Genomic DNA, 24851 nt, shown 5'->3' on the forward strand with positions numbered 1-24851 from the left:
GGAGAATCGGAGTGGAGGATGCCGGACAGGGGTAGGCGTGGAGTAGCTGTTAGAGTCACAAGATTTTTGTAACAGCTGTGGAGGAATAGAGAAGTCTAAGTGACGAACGAATGCTTTTAAAGCCTGATATAGTGTTTTGATGATAGTTGTGTATTAACAAACTAATTATGACATTTTCGGCAATATATGTGTCGGGTAACTTAAAAAAGATGAATGGCTGAGAGTAAGTAAGTAAATACATATATTCTTTATTGCACCAATAATAATAAATTTTACATGAATTTATTGAGTTTTTTAGAGTAACATGTAATATTCAGGTAAATGAGTTATAAAACTCAAGATTAGAGTTAATTAAAATTGTATTGAAATGTAAGCATTCTGTTGCCAAACTGTACTGCTTAGTAAATAAAATTAATTTAAAAGAATAAATATCAAAAAACGACATATTTGTTTTAAAGGTACTTAAAATGATGCAATTGTCAAAAAGAGAGATATCAAATTGTAAGCTTAGTTTCACCATAACAAAATTTATTATCAGTTTTGACGACTAACTGATTAGCCAAAGACTGATATAGCAAAAAGGATTACGATTGCGTGCTAATCCTTATGCAAATTGCCGTGTTAATCCTTTAATATTGCCTATTCAGTAATAAGTATATACACATTTCGTTTTGTAAAATTGTATAGTACATAGCGTCTCCACAGCTCCGCCGTTCCAAATCCACATTCTGTTTGTGCTCGTTCTTAATATGGGGCAAAACTGTTGGAAGAACAACAGTTTTTGCTGTATATTTTATGTTCTGTGACGCCATAACTCAGCTGTGACAAGCCCTGAGCCTCGTGATATACACAGTACTAGTACTTCAACATTATTTATAACTCGGCAGTTATTTTTATTTATTCTCATGTTTTATTGGTTTATTGTGCCACGCGTTGTTGGGCGCGGGTTGTACGCTAAATGGTTTTGTTTAGTTGTCAGGAGTTGTTTCCCGCGGCTCCGTTACTTATGGCTGTTCAGTGAAAAATGGAGATCAAAACTTATGGCCGAATTCGATAGCCAATGAACCAAAAACGAAATCCCGTGTTCGACGTGTTCCCAAATCCACGATCATAATTTGACTTCTGTAAAATAATTTGCCCAGGCGCCTATAAAAAGGTCTCCCATTGGTCTAATTTAAAATTTCATTTGTACGAATCAAAATTGCATTTATTTAGGTAAGTGTTAATATTTTTTGTTGATCTACCTGAGAATCTGGAAATATCTAGGCTTGCTCATAATATAAAAATCGGTTATCTCTTATCAGTAAATGGATGAAGCATTAACGTGGTATTTTTTTTCACCCTAAAATTGCGCTACCGAAAATGACAAAACCGCAAGTTTATCTTTATCATAACACAATAATCTTGTCCTCAACATTATTGAAAAGATAACGTGGTATTTATTTACAAAGATGCAATTGTCAAAATACGGGGAGATAAGAAACTGCAGGTTTGTTCTAACAATACAATGCTGTTATCAGTTTTAGCGTCAAAACAAAGTGATTAGCAAATGACAGATCGATATAACAATGGGATTCATTTTGCGTCCAAGTCTTTATGCAAAATTGCCGCGTTAATCCTTTTATGCCTTATCAGTGCATACCTTCACATTATAATAAGCATGGAAGTGAAAGTTTAAAAATGATCTGCCATTGGATAAGGAAATATGCTTATTGATTTAGCATATACTTACCTACATAAAGGTCAAAGTATTTTGTTACAGTACGGTTAGCATGCGATGCTATAGATCTTAAAGGTGAATTTATTTCATCGTAAGGTCAAACAATAGATTCGAGATGCTGAAAATATTAGTAAGAAAGAGTTAAAGAGCTATATTATCCAGTGTTGCGGTTGCGTTATGGTGCATAAGGTTGCGTTTTCACTAGGCTCAAAGGTGAATGACAGGCAGAGACAGGTACCGAAGCCAGCTGTTATCATTACAGCACATATTTTAATTTTTTTAGTAGCCTATATTGTGTTCCACTGCTGGGCAAAGGCCTCCCCTGTCTTTCGCCACTCGTCACGGCTTTGTGCATGCTCCCACCAGTCGTCACTGTATGAGTCCAGGTCGTTTTTATGCTAATTTCATTCGTTTTCATATTATTATGCTGAAAATGAGGAACAGAGTGTTTGATGACAATGATTCAGCTTTGGCGAAACGGATTTAGGCTTGACAGCCATTTAAAAGGAACAATTAGGGTAAAAAATCGAGCCAATAACTAAGATAGAACAGAGTCGCTTCTCGCTACAAATCCTAACACACATTCCTCATGCCTATAACCGCTGCCAATACTGCTATGTTGTACACACAAGCTCCAACTTCCTTACATTGAATGCCACATTTAGTCCGGCCATACGTTTTAATTTATGCCCGAACTTGCCGGCAAGTTTCGATACCGGCTATAAATTGATAATGCAGCGGTGATATACATCCGCATAATTGCCGTTGGTGCAGTTATTGTGATTAGTGGACGTATTAGGGAGATTATTGAGAGAGTATTCATGGGATTGTCTTTGGAATTATTGTTTTATGCATTGTATTCTGGCGTCAAGTTAAATTTCTTTATATACTATGACCTCAAGTCCAAAATGACCGCGCAATGAAGAAGAACCTACATACATGCGTAAGTGTGCCGATTTCACAGAGTCGTTTTAAGAAGAGGCTAATTAGCCCATTAGAGAAAAACAGGAAAACATGTCTAATTTTCAGTATAAAAGTATCAAATAGCTAGTGATATAAACGAGGCACCTGACGAGCAACATTTTAAGCAGAAGTATATTTTCGGAGTAGTTAATAGAGATTAAAGGTACCAACCAGCCAGATGGCCATATCTTCGGTCGCAATTTTGGCGTGGCGCGTGACGCTCCTTAAAATTCAAAGATTCTCACACTCAAATACTTACTATTCTCAACCTCTGTCCATTGTGATAGGCGCGGGTCACTGAAGGGTCCGAGTAACGAGTCAGGTGACGCTAATTGTTGTGACACAATAGTTGGTCATCAGTCACGGGTCTATTAATCACGCCGGGGGTTTTTGCTGAAGTAAGTGCTCTTTGATTTACTTACTGTGAGCTTGATAGACTTTGCGGAACAAGGAGATTATTTTACCATATAATTTACCGTACTCACAGAGTAGTTATAGAACATTTACTAAATCATCATCTTGATCTTCTATCGCTCTCGCTCTATTATTCTATCTAAAGAAATTTTGGCCCAAACTGAAACGGAGACCTTCGCTTCGCTTTGGTGACATTCCGAACTTAATTTATTTTTTAGGTAGGTACACGTAGTGGAAAAAGCCGCGTACCTACTTGATCCACATATTCATATTACATTAATCATTAACAGGTTATAATAAAAAACATTTCGAACCTACAATTTTATTCGTAGAAGCAAAGGAAGCTAAAGTTTGAAACAAAATGAACGAAAGTGCTACTAAATCTCTTGTTTACAGTCCCCGTGAACCCCCGTCAATACGAATTATAATAATCAGCCGAGCACTCAATCCGTCGGCACGCCCACAAATTAATCCGGTTACGAACCGGTCCGGTACCGGTACCGGTACGGGACGTCACCTGCCCACGCCCACTATTTCTCATGATTACGGATATAAAGTTAAGAGAAGTGCTGTAAATAAGAAGCTTTGTTAAGATATGATTTTTTTGGGATCCCTTTGTTTCCCATAAACTTATTGTTTCGAATTTCGATAGTCAGAAATTGATATCCATATAATTTATGGACATAAACATCAATAGTCATAATTTTTGTTAAGTATAACGTTTCATAGTTCTAATGTTAAACATCTATAATAGTAAACGCTATAATCACAAAAGTTATAAAATTGTTGAGTATAACATTCAAAGGTATATCAATAATTATTAAGAAATATTTTAAGGCATATATTTTATCGGACTAATGGTCGTTAATCATATCGTTTTAATGTCGTCTCTTTGTTTCCCATAAACTTACTGTTTCGAATTTCGATAGTCATAAAATGATATCCTCTAATATTCTAATATTTAGGATATTAGAGGATATAATATTAAACATTATGACTTTCAATAATTATGTCAAACAAAGGGCCATTTTAATGACATCCTTCATATAAAGAAAAATGAAATCTGTTTCCTCAGGTAGGTTCGTTAGTTACCTTGTGTCCCTTAGAGCGGAAATAGGAGCCCCGCTAAGCGGGGCTCCCTCGACTCGTTAGCGGGATGAAATGGCTTAATAAACTACATGAAAAATAAGAAATGGCGGGAAATCAGTAAACCAAACAATAAAACATCTGATTCCTCAGGTAGGTTCGTTAGTTACCTTGTGTCCCTCAGAGCGGAAATAGGAGTCCCGCGAAGCGGGGCTCCGTCGACTCGTTGGCGGGATGAAATGGCTTAATAAACTACATGAAAAATAAGAAATGGCGGGAAATCAGTAAACCAAACAATAAAACATCTGATTCCTCAGGTAGGTTCGTTAGTTACCTTGTGTCCCTCAGAGCGGAAATAGGAGCCCCGCGAAGCGGGGCTCCGTCGACTCGTTGGCGGGATGAAATGGCTTAATAAACTACATGAAAAATAAGAAATGGAGGGGAAATCAGTAAGCCAAATAAAAAAAATCCCCAGGTAGGTAGACAAGCATGCAATTTGTTTTGTTTAATTTTATAACTATCGACAATATGACTAATAAAAATTGTGATGGAAAACGATATGGTCTAAAAAAATCGGAACTTAAAATTTAGAGAATTCAATAGATCCCCTACTTATCATTATAACCTGCAATAAAAGACCTTACAACGATTATTGTAAGCAAGTTTATTGCCTTCAATATTATGTAGTGGTATACCTTCTGGACTTTGAATATTATGAGTAACAAATTTTATGACTAACAATAATAGTGACCTGCAAAAATCGGAACTGCAATTTATATTGTTAAAATTTATGACTATTGACAATATGACTAATAAAAATTATGATGGAAAACGTTATGGACTGAATAAATCGGAACAAAAAAATTATGGGAACCAATAGAGACCCGATTTTTTTATGTCCCATGCAAATTCTTAATTCTGAGAGGGTAAAATAAATCTAAGTACCTCCTTAAAATAGGGTCAATACAAAATTGTAGTTTTTATATGTATAGAATCTTTACACGTGTGGCTAAATGCCATGAAAATATTCACACGAAAACTAGATTATATTTGCAAGGGCTCCAAGCAAAACCTTAAGAGGTTAAAAGTTGGCTCGATGGAAAAAAATCACGAAAACATGTATAATTCTCATTTATTTTCAGTTGTATAGATATCGTTACCCTGCATACCATAGCAGTATCATTTTAGTATAAATATCAGTATACAGGGTGATTCAGGAGACGTGAGCAGGACTAACACTGCGCATATCGTTAATTATAAGCAACTGTTTCGTATCAGTATTAGTGAGGTATTTAACGTTAATTTTCTAGTCGTGTTGAAAAAAAAAGTTATTAATTTTTTTACGACATGCATGGTCACTCTAAAATTAGAATACTAAACTACCGATATTCTGTGTCAAATTGAATGTCATTACTGTCATCAGCGTCACTCATCACGGTCTGGTTACTTTTGAAAACTCGTATCGCACTCAAGTTTGACATTTTATTTTCTTCGTAATCAAAATGCCATTACGGTTAAAGAGGTTTTATGTTGATTAATTAGGTCCTGTTATTGTGTGTGTGTGTGTGTGTTAATTAGGTGTTAGATTAATGATTGTTGAGAATTAAATTTGCCCTCACCAAAAAGTAAAAAAATAGGAAAAAGTGTTGTTGTTTCTCCTAAATACGACGGTGATCGATCAATTATCAGTTACTGAGTGTGCAGGATTAGTCCTGCTCACGTCTCACGAATCATCCTGTATATCAGTATCGGTATACTTTATCAGTTATCAAATGCTAAGTTTAATTTAATTGTAATGTCTAATCATGAATTTTCCTATACCTAATTTTATTTATTTTTATGTATGGATCGAAGTCTGAAATAAATGATTTATTATTATTATTATAAAATAGACGAGGGATCTGACGAGCAAAATCATTACACCTTATAAAACAAAGTCCCCCGCTGCGTTTGTCTGTTTGTACATGTAAGTATGTATGTTCACGATAAACTTAAAACTACTGAACGGATTTGTATGCCGTTTTCACCTATCAATATAGTGATTCTTGAGGAAGGTTTAGGTGTATAATTTGCAGACGTCGGACAGGGTGAGCTTTTTACCTTATAATTTGACATATCTTACGTCATATTATAAGGCAAATAGCTCACCCTTTCCAAGCTCTGATAATTTATTAAGGTTTTGTGTAGCCCCTGCGAAGCCGGGGCGGGTCGCTAGTTTTAAACAAAAGTACATTATCATGGTAATTGAGATAAAAGATAAAAAAAGACCCGTGCAACTTCCGTCGTTCGCTCGGCATGCCATATCTTATGTCTCCTAATTTCCTGATTTTACTCCCCCTCTTAATGCCACTGCCATATTCAGCTAGAATATCTTGAGTAGGTGTCTCTTCCAGCAACTGTTTTAATCAGAGCCATCAATAAGCGCTGACGGCGCGCCGCGAGAACACGGCCGAATTAGACAAGACAGCCGTATGTTACGACGGACCGCAACTGTGTCTCGGTAATTGCTTGAGGTAACTACGCTAACCTATACACAGAAATAGGTCATATCATCATATGGTAAAAAAAAGGGACTAATCCCGGAAAATGACCAAGACGGCTTCAGGCCACAAATAGTGTAAAAATTTGAGAGAATCAGATTAATTTTAAAGTAAAACATATTTCTAGTCATATGCCAAAATCTAATTTTTATATTAATTTGTTGCCATGTTTAAGCCTTTTACGTCAAAAATGGGACAGCGTAGGAAGATCATTTTCTACAATTTCTTAACGGACTATATTAACAACTCTTAATAGAAAATAGTAAAGCAAATTGTATTTTGTTTAATAAATCAAACGCATTTGTGCTCAAAATACAAAATTTGAAAGATCTCACGTGAGACTAAAGGGGGAGGGAGGTGGTCGAAACATATCTCACGAGATCTCGCCAAAGGGGGGGGGGTTGTTGGTCTAAAATCCTTAATAAACCATAGATGATTAATTAGGTATCGCCCTAAACTCCCTAAAGGCATGTAAGTATGTCTCTTTCAGTGTCTGAAACATATATAGAGCATGTCTCTTTCTGTAGTGTTTATATATCTAAGGCAAGTCGTATTACCAGTAGCCATCAATATCTGGTGACATCGCACCTCGAGAACAGGGTTGAATCGTACAAGACACTGCCATATGTTAGCGATAGACCTCCTAACTGCCTACGCTAGATGGGCGGTCAGGTAAGCCGAGACAATTAATGGCTACTCGTGAACATTGACTGCTGGACACGCTTCTTTAACATCTAATTGAAAAGCGTCTTCAATTTAAGAGATTATCTGACTTGAAGGTTTTGAAAAATGGATGACTCATTAATGAAAAAATTCACTGCTTCGGGCAAGATTCAAACTTGTGACCCATCCGGATTCCGGAGTACTAGTCCGACCGCTCTTAACCAAATAGTTTTTTCTTGACGACAATTAATGACATTTAAATAAAATAAATATAAACAATCAAATCAGCATCTGCGTCCATCGCTGGCCGCTAATGTATGTAGCCAAGATAGGTAGCGCGCTAGCGGTTTTATTAGGGGCCCACTGATTAACAGTCCGCTGGACGGTATCGGCCTGTCAGTTGTTCGGAACTGTCAAAATTTTGTTCTAAATAACAGGTCGATACCGTCCGGCGAACTGTTAATCAGTGGGCCCCTTTAAGATGCCAATCTAAATCTCTAAATGATGTCAGTCGTCCGTGAGTCTCGCTTGCGCCAATACATGTACGGGCAAGTACGTACAAATGCACGCACGACTGACATCATTTAGTTATCATTTTGATGTCAAAGTGTAAGTTTGAATTGTCCTCCAAGTTGTACGCGGTAAGTACATAATTCCACGCTTGCACGAGACTTTTCCGAAAGATCAAACGGCTTATCACGTCGGGGCTGACGGCCGCGGATTACCGTGACGCGTCCCCTGTCACCTGTCACCTGTCACGAGGACGTTTTGTTTATCTGACTGTTGACGGCCTTTTCATCTTGTCTTAGAGGTGTTAAAGTCAGCCTGAAAATAGCGAGTTTTTGATGGTTGGTCTGAATGAAGGAGGGTGATGATTTTGAGCTCCTGTTTATAATATGACCTGATCTTCTGTTGAATCTGAATCTTAACAATAAAAAAGCAGATACATATTTTATACACTACTGCTTCACTTCATTAAGAAGCCTATGTATTAACGTCAAGCTGGTTAAAAGGCACCCACTCATTTTACATGAACTTATATAATAGTCTCAGCTCAGTGTAGATTGCATTTTTTTTAGCCTATTTGAGTGTCCCACTGCTGGGCAAAGGCCTCTCCCCTGGTTCTCCATAACTCCCGATTTTCTGCTTCCTCCGGCCAGTTGTAAAGGAAGGTGTCAAAGTCGTCTCGCCATCTCCTCCTGGGCCTACCCCGCCCACTCTTCTTTACCGGCATCCACTTGGTGGCTATGTTAGCCAACCTATCCGGATCGGATGCATGCGATAGACGTGGCCATATTCGTCATATTGCATATACATTTTAATTTTGTTCGCAAATGTATTACCTGCAGGTTTTTTCTCGATTTTTATGTCTTGAACACCTATTTTCCGTTTAAATACCTGTTAAAGAGCTGAGCAATAATAAAGCGAAAGCAACTGCACTAAAATATTAAATGATTAGGTCCGAAATCTCATTCATTAAGTCAAAACATTCACTTTAGTAGTTAACATCATCAAACCAATTCAGTATTTTGTTATACATATTTAGGTCCGTGTTTACTTTATATTTTTTACCATCAAGTACCGGCTCGCTCAGCGATGACCATTCTCGAAGATTTAGCACAAACGCATTGATGTTTATTCCCTCCGTTTGTATAGGGCACCGTTTGTCTCGGCTATCTGAAGATGGCATCTATCTGCCTCGCACCCACTTCGCTAAATCAACACGTATTGTGTTCCTCTAGACACCTACCGTAGTAAATTCTTGATGGACTGTTGGTCCAATGTCCATCCTACGTTTTGCGAGCAACAAGATGTGAAGCAGGAAAATCAAAATTTTATGATTCGGATAACAGGGGACCTACCGCGAACACCGAAGTTCGCTAATCTCGGGCATCTTTCTCTTTTACTTCAATTAAACTTTAAAGAGTAATTAGGCCCTCAGATATCAACTTCTCCGTCGATTGTTAGGGTTCCGTACCCAAAGGGTAAAAACGGGACCCTATTACTAAGACTCCGCTGTCCGTCCGTCCATCCGTCCGTCTGTCACCAGGCTGTATCTCATGAACCGTGATAGCTAGGCAGTTGAAATTTTCACAGATGATGTATTTCTGTTGCCGCTATAACAACAAATACTAAAAAGTACGGAACCCTCAGTAGGCGAATCCGACTCGCACTTGGTTTTTTATTTTTTACCTCCCGACCCAAAAAAGTTGTGTTATAATAGTGTATCCGTTGTTATACTATGGCAAACCAATTTAGTCAGTACAAAAAGGCGTAGTCGCGACGGACCGATTTGCCACCCAAAATTTGAGTTTCGCGCTTTTTTCTACTGACAATGTCTCTACTGGCTCCTCCTATACGGGTGAACCACTTTGAGCTTGCGCTTTTCTATCGAAAGTCTTGCTAAGCTAAATTAGACCCACTTCCCTTCATTCAATTGAGCTTAAACTTTACATACTTATGTAAGTTGGGTGACAAGGCAATATTACGGTACCATCAAGCTGATCTGACGATGGAGACAGGAGGTGGCCGACGTAACTTACTTGTGTTTGGGTTTGTTAGAATTGTCTTGACGAGTATTAGTTGCCAAGAGTATAGTCAGCGATAAAATCTTGTATCAAAAATGAAATTTGATAAAAAACTTATTTTATTTCATTTTATTACCATACTTTTTGCTTATTTAATTACACAAACGGGTCTACCGAGATATAATTTCATTGTTTTTACCTTTAATTCCGACGTTTCAGCTGAGTTGCACCAGCTGTGGTCACGGAAAGACTGACGTCCCAATCAATCCGTACACTGGTCCGAAGATATATCCGCTGGATACTGTGAGTGTTGCGTGTCGTGCCGTGGACAATAAACATTAAACTTTAACGGGTAGCTACAATTTCTTTGTCTACCCCGAACATTTTTATAAACTAATTTCGGGTAGTTTAGTGTTGTTTTATTAATATCTCCGTTGACATTTGTTGGGACGTCAGTCTTTCCGTGACCACAGCTGGTGCAACTCAGCTGAAACGTCGGAATTAAAGGTAAAAACAATGAAATTATATCGCGGTAGACCCGTTTGTGTAATTAAATATGTGTACAAAACGCGAGAGTTTAAAGTGTTATACTTTTTGCTTCTCTATAGGTACCTATATAATATGTTTGTTTATTTATACCTGTGATTGCATGACCGAAGATTTGATTAGCACATATCCCCCAAGACTTGTAAACCGTGTAGTAAATCACCTTGCAGGTACAGTCAGATTTAATATAATGGTCGTATTGGTGGTGTGGTCATTAGCCAGTCGATTGGCCATCAATTGCGGGTTAGTGCAGTCCGTAAGCTCCAACACAGCTGGACTAGATTGATGAGGAGCGGGTTAAGACATAGGTACATAATGTTTACTTAATAATATTGGTTTGCCATAGTATAAGTACACAAAACGCATAGTATGGTACACAACTACAATACGCGTATCGCCCATAAGGTCGTCGGCGTGGGCCGCAAGTTGACCAAGTCGACCAAGCTGACCCATGTCATGGGGCCTGCCGTCTACAACAACCTCCCTGACAGCATCACCAGCGCCCAAAATTTGGTCATTTTTAAATGTCGCCTCAAACGCTGGCTTATTGAGCACCCGTTTTACGATTATAATGAATTCATAAATTTCCACGAAAAGGATGTGAAATAATTTATATTTGTATAGGTAATTTATTAATAATATGTCATGATTAAGGTTATTTCATATTGATTTGTGTATTTTTACGGCATATGTAATTATGTTTTATAATTTATAACGTGTAAATTGGTTTTACTAATAAATAACTTATGACTTACGACTTAATAATAACTCATCTATATATATAAACCTAACTATACTATCTAAATATGTACATGGTTTTCGACCACGCTAACTTTGCACAAACCTGGCAGCAAGAATGCATACATATCTCTCTATAAGCTATATACTTGACGTAGCACGTCTAACTCTACGCACGGATACTCCCGCTCTTAACGCGTTTATTTTTTCGTAGCGCGTGCTACGCCGTAGCAGCTTAATGCAGTTCCTAAAATGCATAACAGCCGTTAAAAAAACACTTAAAATTTTAAATTTATAGGGAATAATACTGCAATATTCTGCCGCCAGAGTGCAGCACTAGCACAAACCGTAAACCATAAAGTAGGGGGGAGTGGGGAATTGGGAACGGCAGGTAATTAAAAATTCACAAATTTCGTGCCTCACACGACTATCGAGCACATTGGAAATGAATCTACGGAATTCGAAAAAATATTGTCGCTGAGCGACGAGAAAGTCTGGATAAGGAAAAAGTTACAAAATAAAACTACAACGTTGAATGATAATTATTTTATTCTTAGACTAACACAAGTATCCTGGACATAACGCATGTGAACAAACAAATTGCAAAATTTCCACACGCGTATCCAAGTTTGAATAATTGTTGCCGTGGCGCATAAGTATAGGTACATATTTCATTTTTCGATTAATAAGCAGGATATATTAATGTTCAAAGTACAAGAAAATTATTACACGGCAAATCCGTAGTCAACTCGAGAAGTGGTGATCGGCAGCGGCCCATTTGCTGCAAGATATGAAATTTTCTTGACAGCAGTTTGACGCGACGAGAGATGACCATAACAGCGTTTGTCTATGTTGCACCAAACCTGAGTTCCAATAGGTACTACCAGGGTTCAGCATCAGCTATCTTGGGTAATGCTCTACCATGTGCTCATCATGACGAATCGGGTGTCCAAAACAGCGTGTGCCTATGTTGCACCAAACCTGAGTTCCGCTAGGTACAACCAGGGTTCAGCATCAGCTCTATCTTCGGTACTATATTTCTATTTCCACCACCACAAGAATGCATAGATTGTCGAATAGTGCGTTATCTACGCCCGTCTCAAACAGGATAGATAGAGTTAGACCAAGAAAAATCTGCAGCGATTTTGAAAGCCCACGCAGTGCAAGTGTTATTCTGCCGTCATAATCCCGATAATTCACAACAAACACCGATAACGAACTCTGCGAAACATGAAGTCATAAATGTCCTGTGAAAAATGTCGTTCTGACTTTTTGACTATTTTAAGGTTAGGCTACAGGGCAAACCCTTAGCCCGATCGTCTTTGTTTTAGGCTCAAATTGTAGCTGACTAAATTGTCCAGAGCCGTTTTTCTCAAATTTTTGATATCATTCTTTGTTTTCAAATTATCGAGCACCAAAATCAAAAATTCGGAAAAAATTGAATTTTATTTTCACTATTTCGACCATAACTTTTTTTGTTTTTGACTTTCTCGAATAATTATTTTTGCACCTTACAGCTCTCGTGATTATGCGTCTTTTGAGCCTATTTTTTAATATCATATCTTCACAACTTTCCGAGATATAAGGGGATCGCACTTTTTCGTGAAATCGGACCGTATACTGGAGCGAACGAAAAGACATTTCCAATGTCAAAACAGTGAGATATATAGCACTCCTACTTGCAGAAAATTGAGTATGTTTAACACAAACATAAAGAGGCCTTCATGTGCCTAAGTGACTGTAAGATATGGAAGCTACGCACATGTGGTTACGATTAATAGAACAAAATATTTTCAACTCTTGTTATAATTTTTATCATATATCATGAATATCATGATAGATGTAAGCATGGAGTTTTTAGAATAGAAATACATTTAGAAATACATTTATTTATGACAAACAAACACAGATGACAAAAATATGTTGACAAATATACAATGTATAACATTTAGTGAAAAATGCCATAAAAGGGTCACAACTCAGCATGTTTTGCTGGCAAAGCCAGCGCTGTTCTTCCGTTGTACTATACTTACATTAAATTTCGAGGCCAGCGGCAAGATGGGTACAGCCGCCGTTGGCTGTCAAGAAAATTAACGGATAACCAAATAACCACGCCAAACCTAACTCAGTCAATCGTCACTTAAACCCACAAATCCAACACAGTTATCAATAAACACTAAAAAACAACGATTTATCACCCCATTGTAGGGTGACGTAGTATTGTGAAGGGATCACGGCTCAGTCACTACAATCGGGACAAAGGTCCCTTTGTGCTAATGAAGAATGGTCACCCTGTTTAGATTAATTCGGGGGCTAATGGCGGCCAGTTGTCATTTGTTATATTAGTGGGACTGATGCTTTCTTTGTGGTCTACTTAATGTATGCAGATTTAATTTCTAGAGTGTTAATGGTGATAATTTTAGAGGTAGAAAATACGTCTAATGAGGCAGTAATGATTTTAACGGTAATAGTAGATTGTTAACCAAGGGATGAAATGGTACTTTTCACCCGAGTTAAACAAATAAACACAAAATTTGTTAAAAAAAAATACTAAGTATAAACTTTTATAGTATTTCTTGAGGGTAGGTACTTTCAATTAACAATTTAGGTAAAAGTATGTATCGTTATAAATTTACTGAATGGGGAGTGAAATATCAGAATGAAAAGTGTACAATAAATCCATTTAATATCAAATTTAAATTGCTTATCGTAATATGAAAGAGAAAAAAACGCATTGGGAAAGTAAAATGCTCTAGTGCGAAACGTATCATTTTCTGCACACTTCTTAGAACAACAAATACCGATTTTCAGAGCTTGAGAAATGAAACAGAACTTCTGAGCACCTATCATAATCACCAACCACAATTGGCAACTGATTAAAATTACTCAGAAGTTAACTATGAAACTTCCCATAACTTCCCAGAAATTTTTGTGAAAGCTTTAAGAGTCACGCGAACCCGTCACCAAAAAGCCGCTCCTATACAATAAAATTACGCTAAAATTGTTATAATATATGTAGGTACAAAGAAAATAGAGCAAGTAGAAATTTTGTATGTAAAATTTCTACTTGATGTACTTAATTTATTTGTACCGTAAAATGGGGTGAGTAGGGTTCGCGGGGAGAGTTGGGTTATGAATGGGGAGAGGAGGTATGAAAGGGGGGTGAGATGGGATTTTAAGGCTACTGCTACAAAATAATGTATTCCAATTTAAAATGGAGCTATAGTAATACTCATAATAAAAAAAAGTCGATGCAACAATTTTCCAAAATCACCTTTGTATGAAAATACGAGGGACTACGGGGTGAGGTGGGATTTCCTGTATATCGTCAAAGTTATGAAATGGAACTACCCAAAATAAAATAAAAACTAAAATACAAACGTCCGGAACACTTATATTACACCATTCAGTTTGCATATGTAAAAATAAAATGTTATCGAGGTTTGAATGTCAGTTTTGCACCTAATAACCCCATTTTACGGTACCTATTATCATTTCCAGCAACGAAAACTAATACCAGACATAAATATATGTTTAACATAATCATTGTCATCAGACCCGTTAGTCTAATGCCGTAATTTTAATTTCAATATTTTTAAAAGGTAAAATAATGAAATTGAATCGCGTTAGACCCGTTAATGACATTAATTATGTGTACAAAACGCGAGAGTTTAACACTTATCTAACTTTACTTCGATCGTATGGCGACAGCTAGGTTAAGTAATTTAACAAATCTTTATTGTATCTGTGTCAAATTTCTGATTTCTTCAAATTGTACCTGAAATAAAATCAACAAATTAAACATATCCATCGTAATCATGTTAAGTAAGTGTGAAGTTTCCATACAATCTAATAACCATCAAAAGCCATTAGAGGGCGTAAGTTTGGCGGCCGGATTTAACTGGTGCGGGGCGGTTAGCGCCGGTTAGAACCGGTTTGAGCCAGGTTAGGCCTGATATCACCGTCGCTTAGCGAGCGCTTGTCGCATGACTATATAGTGTGATTCGTTTGTCTTTTTGGCTAATCCACTTCACAGCCTACTTAAGAATACCTACAAAGTAATTGTAAAGTTTACCGTGAAACACGGGAATGACCACCGACCCTATTAGGTACATCAAATATTACGTACATCAGTGTCAAAAGTGACATTTTGTTTGAAGAAACGTTCTTAAAGTTCGAATCGGGCAGCACGTCGTAAAAAGTCGTTAGAACCATCTTGAAGGTCCAACGGACCCTAAGACTCAAGGTATATCACCTAATTCAGCTGTGAAATTCAAAACACGTTTTTATCTTAGACTTAAAAATTATTTTACAAATAAACTACTTTTGTAGAACTAAAAAAGAATGTGATTACACGTCTTTTTTTTTATATTATAAACTGATCGGCGATTGGCTCTAGTCACACCTGATGGAAAGTGAAGAGAGAGCCTAAGATGGAGCTCACCGGTTCAGTAATAGCCTGTCTGTTAGCAAACAATCGCCAATATTCCGTAAGCTCTGTATGCAGTACGAATACAGATCAGGTGAGGTTTACTATTGTCGCCTTTGAGGCTTACGCGGCTTGACTGTTGCTAGTTCTCATTTTCATTTCTAGTCGAGTTACTATACATAGTAGGGTGTTTCATTTTTCCGAATTTTCGATTTTCATCTGACTTTGCTCGAATTCTTGTTCTAACTGATAAAAAAATATTATACGTTAAAAAAAATTAAAATCGGTCAACATTTATAGGTTGCACAACATCAACAAAGATTTTTCAAATAACCAACGACTCTACATCGGAGGGTAGAAAATGGTTTAAGCGGCTACCATCAAAGCGGAGAGTAGTGTGATACTGAACCTTCTACATATAAATAAATTTTAAAATTAGTAGTAAACTTGGATTTTGGTTACTCGATAAATGTTCTAATTAAGATTTTTCAGTTTTTCCACCTGTTTGCAAAGGAAAAGTGCTTTTATCGTGTTTTAGACGCAAAATTCAGTTTTCTCATTCGATTTTAGTATCAGTTCATTATATTTTGTCATTTTAGAACATAGTTCATTTTCACGCAATGTATGGGGTTCTCACTCTACCTTTTCAACTTGTGCAACCTCTAAACGTTATTCGATTCTTTTGAAAATTGAAATAGATAGTTTTTAGTGTGGGGAGACTCCATTGGTGAGCAAAGTCAGGAAAAATATTACAACTTTTTTTTCTCCATACAAAAGTGAATCACCCTAATACATAGCTTAGTCTAGTACAAATACTAATGGTATTACTTCTCTCATACCGATAGATGAAAACCTATAAATGAATGATTCGTGCTTAATAATGAAACAATGGTTTTTTTTTCAGATTCTTACAGAAATATCAGTATTAATTCATACGTACGAAAATCAAGTGAACCAAGGCCACCGCGCGTAGAGGTTTTATTTTCTTTTAAAATATGGCTTCCATGAAAATTTATGATGATTTTGCCAATGTCAAGTGTGATCGTATAACGTTGTTCGGTACTTGCTCTTAGTACCTAAGGACTTTTCAAACAGCCACGTGGACTGCCAGGCGACATAATTCAAGTTTCCTGTCTGTCAAGCAAAGTATGTCAGTAGAAATGTACAGCAAAGTGTAGTAGGGCAACACTCAAAGAGCAGTATTGCGCTAAGAAAAGCAGCAATGTACATCGAACCAAAACATGTAACTACGAGTACCATAACCTCAAATTTTACAAATATTTACGATCAACGAGCATGATTGTATTGATTGTACATTGTAGGCACATTTATGCACAATCTTATTTAATATATTGATATTTAATGGTGACAGCAGAAATTTCTCTTGAAATAGCAACGATTCAGTATGTAAACAAACAAGATGGCTGTCATTCACAAGCCACATTCCACAGAAAAAACACAGATGACACGCGATTTTCTAATTATTCGAAAACAGTCTTGCTAACCCGCGATTTTTCTAATTTGTCGCCTTTTGCTACTGACAAGATTTGCTTGACCAATAATAGTTATCGGGCTTTTGTTTGTGTATCTTCAATTGTTTTGATGTTCTGATCAACCGTTTAACCAGCCATTGGACAACATACCTGCGACATTTTTAAGCAACAGCCCGAATCGCCGTACCACGCTGCATTACGCCTCTGCTTTACGATTAGTCGCTGACATTTCGCTAAAAGGGTGCGATTGTCGCCTAACTTTATTTTTATTTGGTCGATGTTTACGTTAAGTGTCCGTCGTAACACTAAATACTACTAATCGTGTTGTAAGAGGCAAGAGCAGTTGTTAATGTTTCTGAACTGCACTTAATAATATTAATATGACTAGCCTGATTTGATTTTATCATTTTTAATCTGGCACGGAATAAGTATTGACAATGAGTAAAATTAATTAATTTACTCTACAAATTAATTTCTAATTCCTAACCGCGCACCGGTTCTAAGCAGTTAAAAGCAGTTTTGATCCGCCTCTAGTTAGTTTTGTCACTTCCAGTATCTACTGCTGGGTACCTAACTGAAGACTGCATAGTTATTCACTGTATAACTTATGTCTTGTTCAACTTTAGGAACAATATTTTGTGTTTTATAATTTTCCTTAAATTATTTAATTAACCTTCTCTTTTAATACGACCACGATTTTTCTAGCATGGTGTAACAACAAGACATTGCAACTTTTCTTTTCTTCTCATTAAACCGCCTAATGAAACCTCTACTTTATCTCCTATCCAATTTTAAACTGCACCAATTTTTCCCCGTTAATTGATTACCAGTAATTGAACAAATTGGTCGGCGACAACGGCCTATCAATAAGGTCGCCGGCGACAATTGAGACAAGCTAGTAACGACTACGTGCTTGATGCATTCTCGCCCTTATGGACTGTTGCGAGACAAAGGGGTACTAAGACGTGTAAAGTATTTATGTGCCACTTCGGAACTTGCCAGTGACAATAATATAATGTGATCCCTCGGGGCCGTAGGTCTAGAATGTAGAAGAGTGCCTGTTTAAAATCAAAAACGCGCTCTATCTCTCTATCGCTTTATCTCACCTGTATTTGCGGCTATTTCCTTGTACTATACTTACACGTCTTAGTAATACTCTGTCTATGGTTGAGCGTTATGTACAGAGCAACAAATAGCTGGCATGTTGTCATGGCGTAAGTTATTGGTAACACGCGCGTCGCACACTTGACAACTATGACTAACATCTTAGACCTCAATCAAAGTTTATTGATCTTGATGGTCTTGAGTGATATTTGCCTTAATAGACCAGTGATAATGTATCTATCAAAAAAAAAAAGATTATCTATCTATCAGTGATCTTGGCATGCAATTATAGGCAATTGCTCGCTAAGTAGGAGCAACGAAATCAATCGATCGATCAAATGCCGTAATGTATTGATTGATTTAACATATTGATTAATCCTTTAATAATGGTTTATTTTACAATTAAACCCCGGTTTGATGAGTGCAATTCCGTTTGACGTTTAAAAAATGCGAGGACAAGTGATACTTACATAAGTCGATGTCGATAAAAATAGTAAAATAACTGATACTGATACTCTTAATAAATAATGTTTACTTCTTATTACGATTCAGACATTGCTGTCGTATTGCAAGTGGTATCGATAACATTTGAGTCTAACTTGAGTCGATATTTTGCTTCGAATAACCAGGCTATGACAATAATTCATCAAACCTTCATATCATATCATCTTCAGATCATAAACACCGAAATGTACGGTCCAAGTCTTGAGCTCGCATCGTAAAAACCGTTAGGCAACTTCAATCAAAGCACCTGATCTGGGACCCTCGGTGCGGGTTCGACGCCGGCCGTAACATAAACATGGCAACACTATTAAAAGTTAGACTCGTTCTGTAAGCCAAAATATTATTCGGACTACCTTCCTTCTATCGAGACAGAGTCGTAGGGTTGGCACCGGTGTAGTTAGGTACAATTTGTTTTAGGACCTTCAGGTCTTTTATATAGTGTGTAACAAAAACAGTGGGGATCCGTTTAAAAGCATATTCGGCATAGTGTTCTAAATTTTTGAACTTTGTATGGAGGGTTGGCCGACTCGTACGACCTGCCCCTTAGAAAAAAAAATGTTTTCGCGTTTAAAACAATTTTTATTCTACTTTTTCCTAATCAGAACATGATACCGAATATGGCTTACACGGATCCCCACTATTTATGTTACACCTTGTATAAATGAGTTGTGTAGTGTATTTTAACGTCGTAAACTGGTACAGTGATACACGGATAATCATGTTAATTGGGCTGAAACTAGACCAAATTTTTCGACAAAAAACGCGGTTTTGGTCGGACACTAAATGTTGAATATACCTCTTTATTGACTCCTCTCTCTGCAAGGCGTTAAAGAAAACTTCTCGAGAGTATTATGAGTTTCTCGATGGTTAAAAAAAACGATTGTGTGCCAGCCCTGTCCGGTCAGAGTCCAGCAGAGGCCGCTTGTCTCATAAACTCGCTCCTGTATCAGCGGTAATCTGCGGGATTTGTCGATCAGCCCCGCTATCCAGTGCCCAGATTTGTTCGGCTTACGTCGGTGCACATACGTTTTGCTTCTTCGATGTTTATGGCGGGCAGGTGGAATGGCTGATTGAACGGAGAATGGGTTGGAGGAGTATTGGTGATAATAGAGTTAGGTATATCATCGCTAATGGATTAAATCATTTATAATTCATTAGAATTACATATGTATGTATATATTGTATAGTATACAGGCGTGGAATGATGGTCTTTATAAAAAAATATTCAATCTAATTTGTCGGAGATATGTTTTTATTTTTACCGTATTCTTATTACTTCAATGTTACATTTCTAAATATGTACTTAAATTAAAGTGGTAACCTTTCAAAAAATATCTGCAAATATTTTACGTGACAGCTCCTTCTAAAAATGAACTGACACAGGGGATTGCAATCCGGTCCGGCGGATCCGTTAATCCAGCCGGATCCGGCTCTTTTTAGGAGCTACGATCCGGGAAAATAGAAAAAAAGACCGCACGCAGCACCCACTGCGCGTTTTAGGTGAGATAAAGGCGACGGATAGAAGAAAGAAGTTAAACAGAATAAAGAACGAATAAAAAAATCCAAATTTAGTGAATTATGAAGATATTTAATATGACGATGATTGAGAACAGAAGAGGATTTCCTCTTCTTTCATGTTGGTGGCACGAATCGGCACGATACGACGATTACTTAAATAATTAGAAGTAAGAATTAAAGGATGGAGATGCCATGGAAGGCATTTGTAACGACCGGTCTGGCCTAGTGAGTACTGAGTAGTGACCATTCAGTGACCCTGCCTATGAAGCCGATGGTCCTGGGTTTGAATACCGGTAAGGGCATTTATTTGTGTGATGAACACAGATATTTGTTCCTGAGTTATGGGTGTTTTCTACGTATATAAGCATGTATTTATCAATATACTATACGTATATATATCGTCGCCTAGTAGTTCGACCTAGAGCTAGCTAGTACCCATATTACAAGCTTTGCTTAGTTTGGGGCTACGAGTAGGTCGATCTGTATAAAATTATCCCCAAATATTTATTCATGAATTATTTATTTATTTGTGATTTAGGCTATAAAACTATTTTCACGGATAAAAAATGAAAGCAAGATAATATTGGAGCGCATTTCATACAATTTTGGTTAAAAGTAAAATATCTTGTTACTAGAATGGATGTCAGCGTTACAAATAATTCCATCAAAGAACAGTTACGAAAACTTGTCCTTTCAAGGAGTTCCATTTCCCATCCCATAATTATCCCATTAACAGGCTTTGGAATCTAATCAGATTTATATTTTTATTGTAAACGTATAAATTTGAGCAGAATGTGAATGATTAAATATAATAAAATTAATAAATGACTTACATTTCAAATTTTATTTTTAAATTAAGATTGACTACGTGACACTTTTTAATACTTAGTTTTATTTTATTGTTAAAAAGTTATTTCTTATTAACTTCAAATTTTTGTTTTATGAATACAGTTGTAAAAATACCCTTTGTTTCTCATATAACGCATAAAACTTGAAAAAAATGTCATTTAATTAACTTTAATATCCTTATACCTAACCGGATCCGGTCCGGCCGGATGCGACCGGATTGAGGCCAAAATGCAAACCGGATTGAAAATCAATCCGGTTTGCAATCCCTACACAGGGACCATCGTTCGACGTGAAAGGTACAAGTAAATAATTTTATTACAGTTTTATTGTGGATCAATAGTTTTAATAATTTAACTAAAATTATATTTAATTTGTATAGCTTATAGTTGCGCTCTCTCGCTTAGGGTCTCCATGCCACGGAAGACCAGCGTCGGGGACCTCAAATGTTCCTTGACGTGATGCTGAGTGGAGACCATTTCAGAAACGCTTTATAACCAATCTATGTCAGTGTTATTAGTTAAGTTTAAATTAAGCGTTTTTGAATCTTAAGCATCTTCTATTCTAAATCCGGCGTCTCTTAACAAAAGTCTATAATATAGTACAATAATCATATACTTATTTAAGAGTTAACTCTTGTCGGTGGAGCGATTTCCATGTATGTCGGTCCTCTGCCTTCTCCTTGACGGCGTGATGCGACACGACGATGAGATTTTCCTTTACAGTTCAATACTATAATAAATGTCTGTAGGGCTAGAGGATACTCACATTTCACACAATCTCAACTTTGTAAATCATTATATCAGCATCACAAACACATCGTCTGATTTATCTATCTTTGTGTAATAATTGTTCATCGACAGTGACGCGGCGTCAGGGTGATTCTTCCGCGCGACTGGCCCGTCGTCTTGACGGCGACATTCACGTTTTGGAGCACCCTGTAGTAACGTGATGTGACAAGAACGCATATCGACGGGGTCAACAACCTTGAGAGCGATTCAAATTTAACCACTTGTTACGGTTTTGATCTAACTTTGATTTGAATGTGATGATTCTCAAAGCTTATTTACATTCGCGGCTCGTGGCTTGGCTCGCGGCTCGTCTCGTGTTCGCATCGAGCTCGTAAGAGCTCGTCGAGCTAATGATTACACTGTCGCCTCGAGGCTCGGCTCGTGGCTCGTCTCGTGTCTCGGCCACAGCTCGTAAGCTCGTCGAGCTAATCGATTTTAAAACACAAACGGCACGGTATAAGGTTTGTAACAGAATAACAGCCGAACGTGAATGTAAACAGCAAGCGCGCGTCCATCGCGAGCCCCTTTGACTCGTACCCAATAAACAGCTCCTCCACACGAGCCGAGGCACGAGCCCACCGCTTACACTCGCGTCTCGTGGCTCGGCTCGTGGCTCGCACGCGAATGTAAACCGCGGGTCACGCTAATTGGTGTATACAAAATGAAGTGAAAGTCGAAGACGACCATCAAGGTCGTATCAAAACCAGTTCAAAACCATAACAGATTGTAAAATTAGAATCGAGCTCCTCTTTTGAAGGATTCATTTTGTAAGATAAATATTAGACGTAACATTTGATCGTGGGTATCTTAAAGTTCGAATTTAAGATACGTCACATTAGTTAAGACTAGCTTGGCGCATTAAGGGATGATCTTTTAGTAAATAGTATAATAAATTAAACGGTGTAGTTGTTAAAATTAAATTTTACTTTGTAAGGTTATTAATTGATAATATTTCTTTAATAACCCTTCTTATGAGCATCCGAAAACAATATGTCGCAAATCCAATAAAATAGAACAATACAAAATAACATTAACACACCGCAATACGCTAACCGCATTTAATGTCAAATTTCACGACTCTTAAAACTACGTCCATTCCAAAAGGGCCACATTAGTCGAAAATCTAATCAACCTTTAATAAAACCGAGGACATGACAATATGGAGCCCAACTTACGTTTTATTGCTGGGTAAAACATTAAACCCAAAAACAGGGGTCATAATTATTAACAACTGCCGGTGGGGGGTTTTAAAACTGCCCCCGACCGTCAAAGTCCGATAGCGGAACTACTATGAGAAGGCTTGTTTATGGCGCGACGTCAGGGGGCGCCACTGTTCGCATTGGGCGACTACTGATATCAAGAATTAGAAGCAAACTGACACAAGTTTGAAATAGTTATTCATATTATAACGGGGCAACGGTGTCGTTCAAGCGAAATATCCTACCCCGAGCGTAGCGTGTGGGTTCGAAAAGTAGAATCTTTTAAGTGCTGATAGAGCTAAACCAACTACTGAATGAAATACAAAACTATTTACCACACAAACCCAAATATGTACACTATCTGTGAAACATTATACTTATATCTAATTCAAATTAACGCTATTAAATATTTGCCATTCAAAATCATCAAATAAAAGTCAATTATATTTGCTGATTTCTTTTTTACATGTTTATGTGTTACGACAATAGCATCTAAAATCTAAATAATCATCTAGTAAAGTAAGTCATTTTTTGTGCGCAGTTCAGTGCGCAGAAAGTGATACGTTTCTGCTTTTTTACGTGTTTTGGTGGCTGCTGTTCTGTTCTTCAACCCATTAACGGAGAAGCAGCTGACGGCCACGAGGGTTCATTACAAATTGCCCTTAACCATTTTAAGAACTATTGTCTGGGATGCGTTGACCGATGAAATTTGCGCCTGGCCCGCGGTCTATTACATATCAAATCCAATCCTCAGATAAAACCGTCCATAAGTAGGTAGAACAACCCTTTCCTCTATATGTCTATATTAAAATCGGGTGTCGGTGTCGCCAATTTTGAACAATAACCACCACTATATATCCGCCGATAAGGCCTTTTGTATCTCAAAATAAATAAAATAGCTTAAATATGTCCGGTAGGGCGCACAAATTGAGCCGCGTGCGTAAAATGTCCACCCGCTACGTTAGCGTGTACGTATGTTGTCTAGAGTTTCCTGTGTATGTGACACTTTGTGACTGTTAGGTATGTATACAATTAAATAATAAAGGAATTATTGACACTTCTTATTTTGGAAACGTACATATGATATGGTACTATGGCCTTATACTTTGGGGTAAACGTAGAATTGCATCATTATCTCTAATTATGTATGTATTTATTTAAATAAATAAAAGTGAATCCTATAAGCTAATACCAAATGTTTTGGTTCATATTTTATCAAGGGTCCATAAAACGTAACTTGTCAATTATCAAAAATTGCTTAAGAGTTACATACAATCGCTTTTTTTTGTGATTTTAAGTGTTGGTCGTTTACCAAAATCAAATAATCCTGAATGGATGCAATTAATCGGAACTTTCTTGTGTGAAACACTGTTTATTTGAGGATCAATAATATTTATTGCTATAAAATTTTAAATATAAATCTCTTAACCATTGTTAAAAGACCTAATTTTATAATTATTATATAAATACTGTCGAATACCGAGCATACTTTAGTTTTAAGACTATTGCTGTGCCCTACCAGGGTCCATGTGGAACTCACTATTACTACGAGTATGTAACACCAATGTAACAACCATGGATGCAATAAATAAATTATGAATTATGAACACATTATCTTTTCCATAATTCAACTCTATTCCCTTTCAAACTTACGTACCAGTTTTTTGTGCAAGTACCTATATGTATTACGACAACAAACATAGGTCTACATAAGACACAAGACAGGAAGATTGAACTAGTCCTAATCAAACTTGGGAGTTCGGACTATT

At 37.1% G+C, this 24851-nt stretch overlaps 1 protein-coding gene across 1 annotated transcript in view; it reads right to left on the reverse strand.

Moving 5' to 3' along the window:
* Positions 1-5735: 5735 nt before the first annotated feature.
* LOC134793010 (peroxisomal acyl-coenzyme A oxidase 3) overlaps positions 5736-24851 on the reverse strand; it is a 310171-nt gene continuing 291055 nt past the window's right edge. The window contains exon 15 of the mRNA XM_063764525.1: positions 5736-5748. The gene's annotated coding sequence lies outside the window, so the exon portion shown is untranslated. The remainder of the gene's footprint in view (positions 5749-24851) is intronic.

This window comes from Cydia splendana, chromosome 8 (genome assembly GCF_910591565.1).
Source record: "Cydia splendana chromosome 8, ilCydSple1.2, whole genome shotgun sequence".
In the NCBI taxonomy this organism is placed as follows: Eukaryota; Metazoa; Arthropoda; class Insecta; order Lepidoptera; family Tortricidae; genus Cydia; species Cydia splendana.